We start from the raw sequence: 18,527 nt of genomic DNA on the forward strand, positions 1-18,527 counted from the left end.
CCTTACCCGAGAGTGAGGTACCATACCTCTGGCTGAGATGCAGTACCTCTGTGGTGACTGGACCCCCAGGGGTGCCAGAAGAGCATGGTCAGTCATCCTCTTGATGAGGACATGAAAGTCTTGCCTCTTTGAAGTCTGGCACGCATGGCTGAGTTTATGTTACGCTGCCTTTCCTGTGACCCTTGCGTTGTCCAAATTTTGGGTGACAGTCATTATTGGTTGGTGACACTTCTAGACCCACGTTACAAGTAGAATTTTATGTGTTGGAATATGTTTAGTGCAACAACTTTATTCCTGTGTATGTAAATGTTCTATTGCTAGGTTTGTGTATTGTCTATAAAGTTAAAAAAAGACTCCCAGAGGCTCACACACAGAAAAGACCATGTGACTGTGTTCAGTTTCCTGTGTCTGTGCATGAGAGGAGAAGAAGCCTGCTGATGCTGCACAGAGACACTTAAGATATACATATATTCCTGATTCCACAAAGCCTATCATATCTGTACCTGTTTATATCTAATTAAAGCTTTGTTCTGTTGTCAAAATGCTTTGAGAGTATCCTGAATGATCCGCTGCCTACAGGTTATGGGCCCAACGTGACACAGAACTCCAGTGTGACACAGAACCCCAGGAGTGACACAGAAGAGTAATACAGTAGCAGAAGTCCAAAGCAAAAGCAGCACAGAGCGACAGAGAAGATGTCCACAAGCAGGGATCACTGCAAGTTCTCAGTGCAAAGTCTCACCAATCAGAATTATCAATCTTGGAAATTTAAGGTGAAAATCCTGCTCATAAGACAAGGTACGTGGAAATATACACTGGAACAAGTGCCTCATCCATTACCAGATGATTGGCTAGAGAAGGATCAGAAAGCACAAAGCAATATCTCCCTCAGTGTAGATGATGATGAGATTGTGCATATATGCAAATGTGCAACTGCAAAAGAAATGTGGGATGAATTACAAAAAGTGCATGAAGCATCAAATCTCAGCAATAAGCTTTATCTCATGAGAAAACTGTATCAGTCTAAGCTAAGTGATGGGCAGAATATGCAGGACTATATAAAAAACATTTTAATATAACCCCGAGGGATATATTAAAAAGGGCGAAGTGCACCTGGTTTGTAGAATGCAAAAATCTGTCTATGGACTTAAGCAGTCGGCAAGAGCATGGTGTTATCATCTGCAGCAAGTACTAAGGAAAGAAAGGGGAAAGCTATCACTACAGTAAGACTAAGCTGAATTCCTACGATATAGCTGGCTACTTGTTCCTTGCTAACAGACCCACCTAAGTCCTCGGCTAGTCTGAACGAAGACATATAGCATAAAGGAAGGGGTCCCTAAAAGAACTAAGGACTGGATCAAAAATGGGACACCTCCTGAACAGAGAAGGTTGTTGCAGAACACAAAAAGATAAACTGACAAAAAGGTACTAGAGGTCCCAGAAGGACCAAGCAAACTGACAGAGATAGGCACAGATGCACCTGGCTAGCAAAACAGTCAAACAACACTGAAGTCAAGCACAGCCGAAAGGGTGGAGCTGGAATATATAGGCAGATGGTCATGTGACCGCAAAACACAAGATGGAAAAACAAACAGGAGAGTTCTAACACATGGAACTCAAAAATGAACAAAGTTTTGATGGATGAAGGATTTAAAGGGACTCAAGCTGATCCGTGTTTGTATATGAAAATTGTAGCAAAGGAGTGGATGTATGTTCTCCTATATGTAGACGATGTAATCATGTCTCATCGAGATGAAAAGAAAATAAAAAAGCTAGGTGAAATTCTCAACCAGCACTTTGAGACTAAGGACCTTGGAAATGTGTTGTATTATTTGGGAATCCAAATCCAGAGAAAGGAAGATGGGAGTTTTCTTCTCAATCAAAGTTCTAAAATTCTGCAATCCTGAACCAAATTGGACTGTCAGACGCCAAAGGTGCGTCAACACCAATGGATCCATCTTACTTAAAGTTGGAAAGAGAAGAAGATCTGCTACCCACCAATGAGAGTTACAGACAAGCAGTGGGGGCGCTTCTGTATATAGCAACCACAGCTTATCCAGATATTACAGCCGCAGTTGGAATTCTCTGCCGAAGTGTAAGCAAGCAACGCCAAAGAGACTGGAACGCAACTAAGAGAATTCTACAATATCTTAAGGAAACTCAAAGGCTAAATCTTAAGATATCTGCATCAGGAGATCTCACTCTCAGAGGTTATGTGGATGCAGATTGGGCTGGAGATACAAGTGATCGGAAATCAACAAGTGGTTATTTGTTCAAGTTAGGAAAAAATTCAATTTCTTGGTCCAGCAGAAAACAAGTGTCAGTCGCATTGTCTTCTACAGAAGCAGAATATGTGTCAGCTGCTTATGCAAGTCAAGAAGTTATTTGGTTGAAACAACTTTTGGAAGATTTCGGCAAGCCACTAGCTCAGCCAACAGTTATCTATGAGGACAACCAAGGATGTATTAAACTTGCCAGCAGTGAGAAGATTGATGCAAGGACTAAACATATCGATGTTAAACATCACCACTTACGTGACTTAGTAGAACATGGTGCACTAGAGTTTGTTTATTGCAGGTCTGACAAGATGTTAGCTGATGGTATGACAAAACCATTGCCAAGAGCCAAGTTTGAGGACTTCAGAACTGCAATGGGACTAACAGGATAAGTAGTTGTTGAGTGGGGGTGTTGAAATATGTTTAGTGCAACAACTCCATTCCTGTGCATGTAAATGTTATATTGCTAGGTTTGTGTATTTTCTATAAAGTTAAAAAAAAAACTCCCAGAGGCTCACACACAGAAAAGACCATGTGACTGTGTTCAGTTTCTTGTGTCTGTGCATGAGAGGAGAAGCAGACTGCTGAGGCTGTACAGAGACACTTAAGATATGTACCGTACTTTTCAGACTATAAAACGCACTTTTCTCCTCCAAAATTTTGGAGGAAAATTGGGGGTGCGTCTTATAATCCGAATGTTGGGGGGGTATATCTATATACTGAGTGGGCTGTGAGGTGTATGGGGAGCGGTAGCAGTGGAGGAGCGGGGAACAGGGGGCAGCAACCACCTGCTGCAGCCTACTCTGTCCCCGCTGCTAAAGAAAGTTAATATTCAGTGCTGAATATTCATGCTCCTTAATAGCTCCACACAGTTTATCAGCAGCGCGACTCCTGCTGCTGCCGGGCGATGGCGTGTGCCCACTATTAAAGGGCATGAATATTCACCCCCTCTCCATGCCAATGGGGTGGGTGAATATTCATGCCCTTTAATAGCGGGCACACGCGATCGCCCGGCAGCTGCAGGAGCAGCACTGCGGCTACGCAGTGTGCTGGCTATTAAGGAACATGAAGTCCCTGCTCCCCGCGCACACAGTCCCGGCGTGGGGAGAAGTATCTTCCGGCAGCTGATCTCTCCTTGTGAGCCGTTAATGGCAGTGACTTCATGCGCGGCTCAAATGGCGAGATCAGTGCAGGCAGACAGGATGCATCACTGGAGGAGAGAGAAGAAAGGTGAGTAGGAGTGTTTATTTTTTTTTATGCGCAGTGTGATGGGGATTAGGAGGACCATGCATACCAGAATAAGGATGATGGGTGCCATGCATACAAGGATAGGGATGAGGGGGCCTTATATACCAGGATAAGGATGAAGGGGTCATACATACCAGGATAGGGATGAGGGGTGCCATACATACCAGGATAGGGATGAGGGGTGCCATGCATACCAAGATAAGGATGAGGGGGCCATTCATAGCAGGATAAGGATGAGGGGGCCATACATACCAGGATAGGGATTAGGGGTGCCATGCATACAAGGATAGGGATGAAGGGTTCCATGCATACCAGGATAGGGATGAGGGTTGCCATGCATACCAGGATAGCGATGAGGGGTCCCATGCATACCAGGATGGGGATGAGGGGTGCCATGCATCCCAGGATAGGGATGAGGGGTGCCATGCATACCAGGATAGGGATGAGGGGTGCCATGCATACCAGGATAGGGATGATGGGTGCCATGCATACCAGGATAGGGATGAGGGGTGCCATGCATACCAGGATAGGGATGAAGGGTTCCATGCATACCAGGATTGGGATTGCTGTGCCATTCATACCAGGATAGGGACGAGGGGTGCCATGCATAACAGGATATGGATTAGGGGTGCCATACATACCAGGATAGGGATGAGGGATGTCATGCATACTAGTTAGGGGATGGGGGCCAGGTATAATAGGAAGGGGGGCATATATACCAGGATGGGGGATATTTTCAGAATTGGGGGACTTTACCCCAATACAAGTGTCAGCAGCAGACCCCCTCCCCCTTAACAGTGTATCGTGACCACATTTTTTGCTTACATTTTTTTTCTATTTTCCTCCTCTAAAACCTAGGTGCGTCTTATGGTCCAGTGCGTCTTATAGTCCAAAAATACGGTATATTCCTGATTCCACAAAGCCTATCAAATCTGTACCTGTTTATAGCTAATTAAAGCTTTGTTCTGTTGTCAACACGCTTTGAGAGTATCCTGAATGATCCGCTGCCAACATTATGTCTCTTATTCCCGCGCAGGACAGGCCTAATAAAATGGGGCAGTACGAGAAGGCCCTTGTTGCGGAATTATTAAAAAAATTCCCAATCTAAAAACATTGGCAGCAGAAGTCACAGTTCATTGGACAACCAAGGACTACAGGCGAGAGAGAAACAAATGCAATCCAGCAGAACCAGGGGAACACTGTCAAAGTTCTGGGAGAGTTTTCTCAGACCCTCCCTTTGCACAAGCCCTGAGGCGCGGGAAGCACTCCCAAGGAGGAAACAGTTTTGGAAAATGCTGAGGGAGTACCTTGCCGACCGTACCAACATCCTCCATGATTACTCTGTGCCTTAGAATTATTGGGTATCCAAACTGGACACATGGCATGAACTGGGTTTTTAGTGCCACTGGTGGAATTATAACCGATAGGTGCATCCCTATGTCAACTGAAAATGATGACAGGCTCACTCATATAAAATGAAACAAGGGCTGGATTGGGCAAGACTACTAAACACCACCGAATGATAGCAGCGTAACATAAACACAAATACAGTGTCTTTTTTTTGGGACGTCTAACTTTATTCCCAAGCACCTTTGTCTTCACACCCAGACATGGGTATATGCTTTCTGATTTTGTCTATTTGCTCTTGCCCTGCTCCTTCTCCCCATCCTCATCCTCCACCACCATATCACCACCATATGCACCATATCAACATATCTATGTCTCTTGCAAGGGACATTGGAGTTCCTCCAAATTTTTGACAGCTGTTGCTTCACTGAATAGGCAAACAGTATGGGAGACCCACTTCCTAATAATGGGAACATTGTATTTAGGAGGCCCTCCGACCTCTAAGCCTCTTGCAAGGGGCATTGAAGTTCCTCAAAATTGTTGGCAGCAGTTGCTTCACTGCATAGGCAAACAGTATGTGAGACCCACTTCCTAATAATGGGAACATTGTTTTCAGAAGGCCCTCCGACCTCTATGTCTCTTGCAAGGGGCATTGGAGTTCCTCCAAAATTTGGCAGCCGTTGCTTCACTGCATAGGCAAACAATATGAGAGACCCTCTCCTTTATAATGGAAACTTATCATTACTCTGGTCCAGCTCTATGTGTCTTTAAATTGTTAGTAGGGTTTTTCCTAAATTTTGGCAGCAATTGGACTCACTTCATACCTATAACTGTATGGCAGACCTGCTCTTTTCTAATGGGAACATGTCGTTACTGTTGCCCAGCTCTATGGGTCTATTGTTAGTACTGTTTTTCCTAAATTTTGGCAGCCGTTGCACTCACTGCCTACCCTATAACTGAATAGTAGAACCTCTCCTTTCTAAAGGGAAAATATCATTAATGTGGCCCAGTTCTATGTGTCTTTAAATTGTTCGTAGGGTTTTCCTAAATTTCGACAGCCGTTGGACTCACTGCGTACCCTATACCTGAATAGCAGACAATCTCCTTTCTAATGGGAACATGTCGTGCGCATTACTGTGGCCCAGCTCTATGTGTCTTTAAATTGTTAGTAGGGTTTTTCCAAAATTTTCGCAGCCCTTGCAGTCACAGCATGGGCATTACCACTAGAGGAGACCCGATCCTTTATAATGGGAACTTTTTTTTTTACTGAGACCCTCCTCTATGTCTCTTCAAAGGGGCATTGGGTTGCGTCCAAATTTTTGGCAGCCTTTGCAATCACTGCATACGCAATAACAGTATAGGAGACCTACTCGTTAATAATGGGAACAACAAAGCATAGCCGGCTGATGGCTCTCTAAAAATAGCAAAGGCCGGCTGCTGGCCCTTAAAGAATAGTAAGGGCTGCCTGATTGCCCTACAAAAATAGGCTTTGTGACTTTCAGAGTCCCTCCAACATGAACGAAACAGGATGTGTCTGATGATGTGTCACAAACCACATGGCCAGATAAGGTTGTAAAATGTTAACCCCTTAACGACCTTGGGTCTTTCTGTTTTTGTGTTTTCATTTTTTGCTCCCCTTCTTCCCAGAGCCAGAACTTTTTTAATTTTTTTTCAATATGGCAGTGTGAGGCCTTATTTTTTGCGGGACGAGTTGTAATTTTAAACGCCTTCACTGGTTTTACCATATCTTGTGCTGGAAAACGGGAAAAAAAATTCCAAGTGCGGTGAAACTGCAAAAAAAAATGCAGTTCCACAGCTGTTTTTTGGGTCCTTTTTATATCACGTTCACTGATTGCTAAAACTGACCTGCCATAATTATTCTCCAGGTCATTATGAGTTCATAGACACCAAACAGGCTCTTTTTTAGTTAAGTGGTGAAAAAACAATCCAAAGTTTGCTAAAAAAAAAAAAAAAATGACGCCATTTTCCGAGACCCATAGCGTCTCCATTTTTCGGGATCTGGGGCGGGGTGAGGGCTTATTTTTTGCATGCCAGACTGACATTTTTATTGATATCATTTTGGGGTAGATCCGATGTTTTGTTCGCCCGTTATTGCATTTTATTACAATGTTGCAGTGAACAAAAAAATGTAATTCTGGAGTTTAGAATTTTTTTCTCATTACGCCTTTTACTGATCGGATTAATTCTACTTTTATATTGATAGATCGGGCGATTCTGAACGCAGCGATATGAAATATGTGTATGTGTTTTTTTTTTATATATATATATTTTATATTGAATGGGGCAAAAGGGGGGTGATTTAAACTTTTATATTTTTTTTATTTTTTTATATTTTTTAAAACTTTTTTTTTACACTTTCTGCTTGCTTCTATAGTCTCCATAGGAGACTAGAAGCAGCGCTTGTCTGATTGCTTCTACTGCATACAAGTGATGAGCAGATCGCTTGTATGCAGGAGAAATGCTCACTTGCTATGAGCGCTGGCCACTAGGTGGCGCTCATAGCAATTGAGACATGACAACCACAGGCATCTGCTTCAGACCCTGGGTTGCCATGCCCACCCATTGGTGACCCGCGATCACGTGACGGGGTCACCGATGGGCAGGGCTTAGGATGCGCTTCCCGGAAGCGCCAGTTAAATGACGCTGTCTGAGATTGACAGCAGCATTTAAAATGTTAACAGCCGCAGGTGGATTGCGATTCCACCCGCGGCTGTTGCGGGCACATGTCAGCTGTAATAATCAGCTGACATGTGCTCGGTTCAGTGCGGGCTCACCTCCGGAGCCCCCGCTGAACCGGCCTTCCCGACCTGGTGCGTACTATTACTGACCAGGTCGGAAAGGGGTTAAAATTACATTTCCTGGTGAATGCATTTGTCTTGATTGAAAGCAATGCAAAAGTGCAAAAATGCATCAAAAACGCTACTTGTGAACAAGGTGTGGAGGAGCATTGTTGTTTTTGTATATTTATTTTGCCTTATATACAAGTCATTACCCTGGAAAGGATGTTCCTTAACATATTTAATTTAAAATATTTAAGCTGAGCACTCGAGCATTCCAAATTGCTCGACTCAAACAACAAGTACCCAAGCATTTTAGTGCTCGCTCATCACTAGTGAGGACTATAGAGGGGCTCATCATACAGTGTGAGGGTCATTATACAGTTTTGGATCCATTATACAGTGTGAGGACTACTGTGAAGGGCATTATACTCTGTTTTTGGGAAGCAGTGATGACTTCATACTGTGTATAGAGGAACAATGAGGACACCATACTATGTATAGGGGAGCTATGGGCTCATCATTTTGTGTATTTATTCTGTTTATATGGGAGCTGTAGGCCCATAATACAATCAATAAACTGTATTGTATCATATAAGGGAGCCGTGGGCCCATCATGCTATGTATAGGGGAACTGTTGGCCTGTCATACTGTGTATAAGGGAGCTGTGGGCCCATCATATTGTGTATTGGTAAACAGCGGGCCCATCATACTCTAAATATATAAGCTGTTGGCACATCATACTTTGCACAGGGGAGCTGTGGGCCTATCATATTTTATATAAGGGAGCTATGGGTCCATCATAATACTCTGTATAGCGAGCTTTAGGGCATTATACTGTGTATAGGGAAGCTGTGGGCCCATCATACTATGAATGGGAGAGCTATACCAGAGGGGACTCAGGACATTTATTTACTGTTAAGTGGGGACTTAAGAATTAATATTATAGGGGCACTCAGAGTATGGTGACTGTCAAAGGAGCACATGGGGCATTATTACATTATAGGGGCAAAAAAGTGGACATTGTTGTCTAGGACACTTGCAAAGGGCAGGGCTGGCTCCAGGTTTTCATAGGCCCCGGGCAAAAGAGTCTCAATGGGCCAATTTAACACATACCACGATTCATGATGCACTGATACGACAGAGAAATATAGGTAGAGTACAATGCCAAATATTTCACTTCTTACATTACAAGTGATATCTATTGTAAATTATACAATAGTTCAAAAACCAGCAAATCCTCGCAGATCACAATGCGTTCCCTGGGGGATTCAAAAGTCTGCAGTCACAAAGAGTATAGTCCTCCATGCAGTATTATGGGCACCACATAGTCCTCCATACAGTATTATGGGCACCACATAGTACACCATACAGTATTATGGATACAACATAGTCCTCTATACAGTATTAAGAACCCCATATAATGCTCCATACAGAATGGGCTCCATATAATGCTCCATACAGAATAATGGACCCCATATAATGCTCCATACAGAATAATTGACCCCATATAATGATCCATACAGTATAATGAGCCCCATTTAATGCTCCATACAGAATAATGGCCTCCATTTAGCTCTCCTTGCAGAATAATGGCCCCATATAGCGTCCTAGACAGAATAATGGACCCCATAAAATGCTCTATGCAGTATGGTCCCCATATAATGCTCCATACATAATGGGCCCCATATAATGCTCCATACAGAATACTGGACCCCATATAATGTTCTATACAGAGTACTGGACCCCATATAATGCTCCATAAAGAATAATGGGTCCCATATAATGTTCCATAAAAAATAATGGACCCCATATAATGCTCCATACAGAATGGGCCCCATATATTGCTCCTTGCAGAATACTGGAGCCCATATAATGATCCATGCTGTATGGGCCCCATATATAGCTCCATTCAAAATGGGCCTTATATAATGCTCCATACAGTGAAGGCCCCGTCTAATGCTCCATGCAGTATGGGCCCCATATTATGCTCCATGCAGGTTGGGCCCCATATAATGGTCCTTGCAGGTTGGGCCCCATATAATGCTCTATGCAGGTTGGGCCCCATATAATACTCCATGTAGTATGCACCCCATATATTTCTCCATGCAGTAAGAGCCCCGCATTTTGCTCCATGCAGTATGGGACCCATATATTGCTCCATGTAGTATGGGACCCATATATTACTCCATGCAGTATGGACCCCATATATTTCTCCATGCAGTATGGGCCCCATATATTTCTCAATACATAAAAAAAACCAAAATCCAATACTCACTTTCCCCGCTGCCGCTGCATTGCTCCGGTCCCAGACTCCTCAGCATCTTCCGGCTCTCTGCACTGTGACACTCAAAGCAGAGGGCGCGCTGTAGTGACATCATCGCACCCTTTCACCTGAGACATTAGAGTGTGAGAAGATGCCGGAGCTGCAGAGGAACAGGGTGAGGTAAGTATTGCAAGTTCTGGGGCTCTGAGCAAGTGGGGGGGGCCCACTCAAGGGCTCTGGCACTGGGCACTGTTGGCTCACGGGCCTATAGTGTGTCAGGGTCCCTGACTTTGAGGGGGCTTACCCGACTGCTTAGGACCCCCGGCACTTGCCCGGGTGCGGTAGGTGCTGACATCGACCCTGGCAAAGGGCATTAAAATTTTCTACAGAGCTATTTTACCATGTAAAGGGCACAGTGGTGGGCATTATTATATGGGGCAGTAAGATAAGAGGAGCCCTGTTTTTGTACCACACAGCAGGTATACAATAATATGGACACATACAGCAGCATCGGCTCAGCAATGGGGTATCAGCAGGATGAGGAGTTTGTGCTGGAAATAGATGGAGACGTTGCTGGAAATGGGAAAAGTCAAATGTGTCTTTGTTGTAATTTCTGCAGACCAGTTGTGACTGAAAAAGTTGTCATGCCGATCTGGGCCAGATGGAAAAGATAGGAAAATTGAACGACTCCATCAGAAAGAACATCAGCTGAAAGTCACCATCTATAACTGTACAGTAATCTCTTACATGTTCTGCAGGACTGATATCTATCACCATATGGTGATAATATTGGTGTTGACATTCATATAGAAATTTATTTTCAGTAACAGCATAGTTATCTGCTGAGTTTCCTCTATGCCCACTATTAGTTTTCGCCACCGTAGTTGTAATCAGGGTTTCCTGGCTAGGGGCCCACTCATATGTTTCACCTCCCTTTGAGCTGAACCCTTAGCTATCCCTCTGACTCACACCTAACCCCTTAACCATCAGGTACATTTAATTTAAAGAATGAGAGAAAGTCACTGAAGTCTTGTCTTTGGCCAGTCTGCAAAGTTGTGTCTGGCTGAGACCCTTGGCAGAGGGGAACAAAAACACACATTCTCCCCAGCAGTTGCAGGACAGGAAATGCTAATAGATGCCTAATTTCATTATGGCCCCCGGAGGACTGCTGGGAGTGACAATCTGTTACACATATGCTTTATTTTTTATTTTATTTCGGTTAGATACATTTTGGATAAATAACATAGTGTCTCACAAAGCTGTCTATAACAAATGGCCTCTTTTGTAACAGACATTTGCTAATGTGATACCATCTAGAAGCAAAGCCATTGGCTATTGTCTACTATAAAGCACTACAGACACTTTCATGAACAATAATCAGCTCGCAATATGATGCCCGCTGCCCGCTGCATCTAAATCTAATACTGTAAAATGCAGACTGATCCACGCTGAAGGGCCACAACCTTCATCATTCTGACCATATAAATTGCACTTTTAGGCAGGTAAAGTTTTCTACTGTATTTTTTCTTAATTTTCTTACAAACCACAGCTACTCTGGGCAATGTTACCTCAAGAAAACTAGGCTGATATTTCTCATCTCATTCCCTTAGGCTTGTTGAGAGCACGGATAAATCTGGTTTATTAAAACAATAATGATATTAGAAGCCTGTGGACATTTCAAGGCCGCATAAAAGCACTGAGGTGCAGACCAAGCACTTCTATGCAGGTCGTCCAAATCTGAGGTGACCAATAACTTCTTTTTTTTATTTTACAACTGAGGCTTTGATATTCCTCATATCATCCACGTTTCATTTTGAAAGAAATAAAGGTCCAATTCTAATTTAGACTTTATATCCATGTCATCAGGTGAATGTTACATTCAATGACATCTTTACCTTCCTTTATAAAATACTGAAAATAAGATACAGGTGATCTCTGTGGTGCTAAATGTAAAAGTTCTATTGTATTTTACAAAAATGAGAATTACAGAAGTATTTTACAGAAGTGACATTAGTTAACGTTTGGAAAGTCACTGCGTGCCCACCAGATTTGATGTACTGCAGTAGCTGTGGTCAGCACATCTATTGTTGGTAGAAGTAAAATATAGCAGAATGACATGTAGGACACTGGTATGAACATAGAGCTAGTAATCTACAGAGGGCGAGGCTCCATAAGACAGAATCACCATGAGAAATATCACAAACAAGCTCCAATAAATGCCAATTTAGGCCAGTGTCATAACAGCTTAGTGCAGGAACAAAAATATTCAGTCAACTGTGTTTACAATGAAACGATTTTCAAAATAAAAAATGGGTTGTATATATTTGTGCTTTACATATTTTATGATAAACTTCACTGAGTTATTTTTTTTCTTACCCCATTAACAAAATAAACTTTGAATTATTTGATTTATTTTAATGCATGGAAATTCTGCAGTGTCACAATTCAAGATGATATATGAAGCCTAATGGGTTCACATACAGTACATATCATGTTTGGCGACCTTTGTTACATACAGTAATGGGTTTACAGGGGAAGTCCATATTATTCCAAAACCATGTGTGTTCCATGATTTCTATTACTGGAGCTGTCCACCATTGCAACTAGGCCCTAGCTTAATGGAATAATAATAAAAAAAATGGATACACAAGTATGTGTAGCCTGTAACTCCTCTTCTGGTGTTGCTTGGATCACTCATCATTCTCTGAAGACCAGCAGGGCAAGGATAGGAATGGTCGGGTGTCTATAATCTTTTTAATTAATATTTTTTTCACCAAACTCGGGACCAATTCAGAAAAAAAGGAGTGAACAACCCATTTAACTATTGCAACTACAAAACAGAATTCAGCGTTAACTCCAACCCCAGCCATTGTTACCTGCTTTTAGTGATATATACAGGTGCATCTCACTAAATTATAATATCATCAAAAAGTTAATTTATTTCAGTTCTTCAATACAAGTGAAACTCCTATATTATAGAGAGTCATTACAAACAAAGTGATCAATTTCAAGTGTTTAGTTTTGGTAATGTTGATGATTATGGCTTACAGACAATTAAAACACAAAAGTCATTATCTTAGTTAATTAAAATAATTAACAAAAAGCACCTGTAAAGACTTCCTAAGCATTTAAAAGGTCCCTTAGTCTGTTTCAGTAGGCTCCACAATCATGGGGAAGACTGCTGACTTGATAGATGTCCAGGAGGCAGTCATTGACACACTCCACAAGGTCTCCGATTTCCAATTTTCATTTGGAAATCAATGTCCCAGAGTCTGGGGGAAGAGTGGGGAGGCCCACAATCCAAGGTGCTTGAGGTCTAGAGTGAAGTTTCCACAAACAGTGATGGTTTGGGGAGCCATGTCATCTGCTGGTGTAGGTCCACTGTGTTTTATCAAGACCAAAGTCAGCGCATCCGTCTACCAGGACATTTTAGAGCACTTCATGCTTCCCTCTGCCGACAAGCTTTTTGGAGATGGAAATTTCGTTCTCCAGCAGGACTTGGCACTTACCCACACTGCCAAAAGTACCAATACCTGGTTTAAAAACAACGGTATCATTGTGCTTGATTGGCCAGCAAACTCGCCTGACCTTAACCCCATAGAGAATCTATGGGGTATTGTCAAGAGGTAGATGAGAGACACCAGACCCAACAATGCAGACGAGCTGAAGGATGCTATCAAAGCAACCTGGGCTTCCATAACACCTCAGCAGTGCCACAGGCTGATCGTCTCCATGCCACGCCGCACTAATGCAGTAATTGATGCAAAAGGAGCCCCAACCAAGTATTGAGGGCATTTGCTGAACATACATTTCAGTAGGCCAACATTTCGGATTTTATAATCATTTTTCAATCTGTTGTTATGAAGTATTCTAATTTACTGAGATAATGACTTTTGTGTTTTCATTGGCTGTAGGCCACAATGATCAACATTAACAGAAATAAACACTTGAAATAGATCACTCTCTTTGTAATGACTCTATATAATATAGGAGTTTCACTTTTTGTATTGAACTGAAATAAATTAACTTTTTGATGATATTCTAATTTGGTGAGATGCACCTGTAGATCATATCCACTTTTGATGGTTTAGAAATAGTGGCTGTGCACCCACCATCTCAGTGCCATTACAAAAGAGGACATGTAGTACAGGATAATGGAAATAACTGTTCTTTATACAGGAAAAGTTAAACACAAGTATAAATAGTATCTTTTTGTAACTTTAGGAAAATAAATAATTGAACTTCATAAATTTACATTTTTATTGCATCCAAGCTTGAAAAGTTAACAAATGAAACACATTCTTTTTTTAGTAGGTATGATTTAAATATTGAAAATGTTAAAATCTACCTTAGGACACCAACAATCTAATAGTATATATACAAGTTTGTCTAATCTCGCTTGCCCTGTGGGCTTTTGGTAGCGCTGATTGATTTACGCACATAAAACAGCCTTTTGGGCCTTCACCTTTGTACAGCATTTGACCCAACATGACATGTCCTGCGGAAAGATGATTTAATTATGTTAACTCATGAGACATTCTTAGAAATATGTATAGTCAAATGCTTAAGGGGGTATCAGCATTAATTACAAATCTTTAAATGATATGGAGTTTTGAATAAAGACACGTTTAATTGCTTCAAACTGTACTGTTATAAGGAAAAGTAAAACTTTCAGCAAAGTTTAACTTTTACTTATGCTATGTCTCCCACTATAAATACTGCTGTAAAATTAAAAAGCTTTTGTATTCTTTGGTCATTGCAAGAGAGTGTATGGGGGCTCCCTGACAAAGCTTAGGTGTGATGTCATATTTAAAGGCAAGCTGTCTTCAAGATATTAGACCAAAGTCACGTTTGCAAAAACTCTTTGAATACTTTTAAAATCAATACCCTGCATGCAGTATTTTGTTAGGAAATTGTAGAGAAATGCACCTCATAGGTAACAAACATGTAGAGGTTATTTTTTATTTATGTGGTGAAAATAAAATCCAAAGTTTGTAAAAAAACAAAAAATGGCGCCATTTTCTGAGACCAGCAGCATCTCCATTTTTTGGGATCTGGGGCTCTAGCCCTGCTATGTGTAACACAAATGCTCATATGCTATGAGTGCCAGTCACTGGGTGGCGCTCACATCATTTCAGTAATGACAATCACATGGGTTTCCCGCAGACCCTGGGTTGTCATTCCAACCCATCAGCGCCCCGTGATCATGTATCTTCTGATGAAATCAAGTATCATGTGCCTGAAAAGGTGAAAACTCATCGCCGGAGCCTGCATCAAAAAAAGGGAGGAGACCTATGACATACCTATGTGTCATAAGTCGTAAAGGGGTTAACAAAAATGAAATTTACTAATTGATATCATAGAATGGGTCTAATTGTATTTAATTACTGTCAGGTTATTGTATTATACTGCACAGTATGCAGTATTTTTTTTTCTTTGATAAACTGTCTGACAATCAGAAATGTAGCACAAAGGAAAATGAGTAGTGACTACAGATGTAGCCCAGCGATATAGAAAAAAAGTTTACACACAAGCTTCGCCATGAGATCTAATATAGCAAAAGTTTTATATCCAATTAGTATACTGTTTTATGATATGGAAAATGTCTGTTGTTCTTTTGTAATTTCCATAACCTATTCCAGTTACCCATTTCTTTAATTTTCAGAGATATGGCCTATGTGCTCGCTCAGAGCAGCAGGGACTAGCCCAGCCTCTGAAACAGAGGTCATTTATAATGCTTTGTTTTTGGGAGGGGTTAGGCAGTGACCGCATCCTCTGCCCACTGATGAGGTCTCATTTGAGCTTCCCAACATGCACTGGGGTTTCACAAATGAAACGTCATCAAAACAGAAATAGGTAAAAAAGATAAAAAATAAAACAGTTAAATTAGAAAGGGAAGAGTAGAGAATTTTAAACTAAATCATATTAGAAAAACTTACGTTATTAAAATACAGAAACATTAAGGGTATGTGCCCACGATGCGTATTTCATGCGTATTTGGTGCGGAAATTTCCGCAGCAGAAACGCATGATAAATGCATGTTAAGCCTTCTGCCATGGTCCCCTATGTAATTCCGCAATTGTAATGCCCATGCTGCGAAATTTTCCGCAGCGTTTTTGATGGGCGGAAAATTCCGCAGCATGCCTATTATTTGTGCGTTTACGCATGCGGAATTGCCATCCACAATGCAGTAGAAAATGCAAGGCAATTCCGCATGTGTAAAATGCGCGAATTACGCGCAAAAAACGCATGTCAAATTCCTTATGCGTTTTTCCGGCAAAGGACATGCGGAAATGAAGCGCAAATTTCATTTGTGCATCGTGGGCACATACCCTTAGGTTGAAAATCAGTATTAGTTTTGGACCACCCCTTTAAGTTAGATGTCGAGTTGATGAGATACAGTATCCTGTTTATCTTGATGCATTATGGTATGTGCTTCATGTTAAAAAATACTACATCTGCTCCTTTTGTTTCTAAATTGGAGCTGGATCTGAATAGATCCTTCTCCCCCTCTGAAATAAAAAGAATATTGGTAGCTCCAAGAACTACTTCTGGATGTATCAGAATACAAGAGAATGGTTATAAAGTTCTCTCCAGATGGTATATGACTTCATCAAAACTCCACAAATTTAACAGAGAACTTAATCCTAACTGCTAGAGATGTTCCTCTGAGGTGGGCACAATGTTACGTATGTGATGGAGCTGTCAAAATATTAAACCCTTTTGGGCGGAAATAACTCATGTTGTAAATAAAATCCTAAATCCTAAATTTACAACTTCCAGTTTCGCCAGAAGTTTGTTTGCTTTTCTTGTTTCCAGAAAACACTCCTAAAACAACACAAACTCTTCTTAGACAGCTCCTTGCCTCAGCCAAAATTCTGCTGCCCACCATGTGGAAATCTGATAAAATTCCAACTACACTGCATTCCAAATTATTATGCAAATAATATTTTCTCAGATTTTACCAAATTACCTATATGAAATGCAGTCCTTGTAATTTTCCAGTCAAATAACTATTAGAGTACAATTGAAAGGTTTTTGTACAAACTGGCTATGATAACTGTATATTTTTAAAAAAATAAAACACTCAAACTGCACTCAAAATGCATGTTCCTAATTATTATGCACAGCAGAGTTTTCAACCTTTTCATTTTAATAAAGAACAAAAAAATTGTCATTTTTGAAATTATAAGCATTAGCAGGTTATTACAAACTGAAATAAAACAGTTTTCAACTCAAAACTTTATTCTAGGTGATGTAACATTTGCACATAGGACCCCTTGTTCGAAAGGAGCTTCTAAACTCTCTCATTCATTGAATTTGTCAGGTTTTGGATGGTTTCTGCTTCAATTGTTTTGCATGAGGACAGAATACCCTCCCAGAGCTGTTGCTTAGATGTGAACTGCCTCCCGCCATCATAGACTCTCCTTTTGATGATGCTCCAGAGGTTCTCAATGGGGTTGAGGTCAGGGGAGCATGGGGGCCACACCATAAGTTTGTCCCCTTTTATGCCCACAGCAGCCAGAGATGCATATGTGTTATGTGCAGCATGAGATGGAGCATTATCATGCATGAAAATGATCGTGCTGCGGAATGCACGGTTCTTCTTTTTGAACCATGGCAGGAAGTGCTGTTTGAGAAACTCAACATACATTATGGAGTACATCTTTACCCCTTCAGGGATCCTAAAAGGGCCGACAATCTCTCTCCCCATGATTCCAGCCCAAAACATTACTCCACCTCCTCCTTGTTGGCGCCGTAGCCTTGTTTGCATGGAGTGTCCATCAACCAGCCATCCTCCACTCCATCCATCTGGACCATCGAGATCATTTCATGCATGATAATGCCCCGTCTCATGCTGCACACAACACATCTGCATCTCTGACTGCTGTGGGCATAAAAGGGGACAAACTTATGGTGTGGCCCCCAAGCTCCCCTGACCTCAACCCCATTGAGAACCTCTGGAGCATCATCAAAAGGAGTGTCTATGATGGTGGGAGGCAGTTCACATATAAGCAACACCTCTGGGAGTTTTGAGTTGAAAACTGTTTGATTTCAGTTCTTAATAACCTGCTAATGCTTATAATTTCAAAAATGACCATTTTTTGTTCTTTATTAAAATGAAAAGGTTGAAAACTCTGCTGTGCATAATAATTTGGAACATGCATTTTGAGTGCAGTTTGAGTGTTTTATTTTTTTAAAAATATACTGTTATTATAGGCAGTTTGTACAAAAACCTTTCAATTGTACTCTAATAGTTATTTGACTGGAAAATTACAATGACTGCAATTCATATAGGTAATTTGGGAAAATCTGAGAAAATATTATTTGCATAATAATTGGAACACAGTGTATACAGCTTTGGAAAACTAAAGTGGAGCAAATATACAGACTGTAAGAACTTGCTAGTTGGTAAGAGAAGAAGCATAAAGAATTCCAAGAGATATGGCGTCCATGGCGCACATACTTTTCAGATCCCACCACGAAATTCCTAGATAATTCCTAGATAACTCAGACCATTAACCTAACCCTACCCCTCCACCCCCTATACCTCTTGATACCCATATTCTTCCCCCCTTCCTGGCTCTACTT

General features: G+C 41.4%; 1 pseudogene; it reads left to right on the forward strand.

Moving 5' to 3' along the window:
- Positions 1-1,906: 1,906 nt before the first annotated feature.
- LOC141258529 (uncharacterized) lies at positions 1,907-2,543 on the forward strand (annotated as a pseudogene).
- The last annotated feature ends 15,984 nt before the right edge of the window (positions 2,544-18,527 follow it).

This window comes from Phyllobates terribilis, unplaced genomic scaffold (genome assembly GCF_046119375.1).
Source record: "Phyllobates terribilis strain yellow unplaced genomic scaffold, ASM4611937v1 Scaffold_3__8_contigs__length_932513732, whole genome shotgun sequence".
Classification (NCBI taxonomy): domain Eukaryota; kingdom Metazoa; phylum Chordata; class Amphibia; order Anura; family Dendrobatidae; genus Phyllobates; species Phyllobates terribilis.